Source organism: Triticum aestivum, chromosome 1A (assembly GCF_018294505.1).
Source record: "Triticum aestivum cultivar Chinese Spring chromosome 1A, IWGSC CS RefSeq v2.1, whole genome shotgun sequence".
NCBI lineage: Eukaryota > Viridiplantae > Streptophyta > Magnoliopsida > Poales > Poaceae > Triticum > Triticum aestivum.
In genome coordinates, this window is record NC_057794.1 from 575,906,410 (window position 1) to 575,906,638 (window position 229).

A 229-nucleotide genomic window follows, 5' to 3' on the forward strand; every position below is an offset into this window, starting at 1 on the left:
TTATGTGATGTTTGACTGCTCGTATCTCCGCAACCGTAGATCCGTTTTAGGCGTATGATATATCAAAATCTTCGCCTCGACATGTACATCATTTTATTCCATTGAATCATTTGCATTTGAGGTTATCTTGATACCCAAAATGCTGTTAGAAGGAGGCTTCGTGAGTTAAATTGCAGATCCGTTAGTTCATCATGCACTTTTGTCATTTTTGCCATGTTTAATTCGTGCA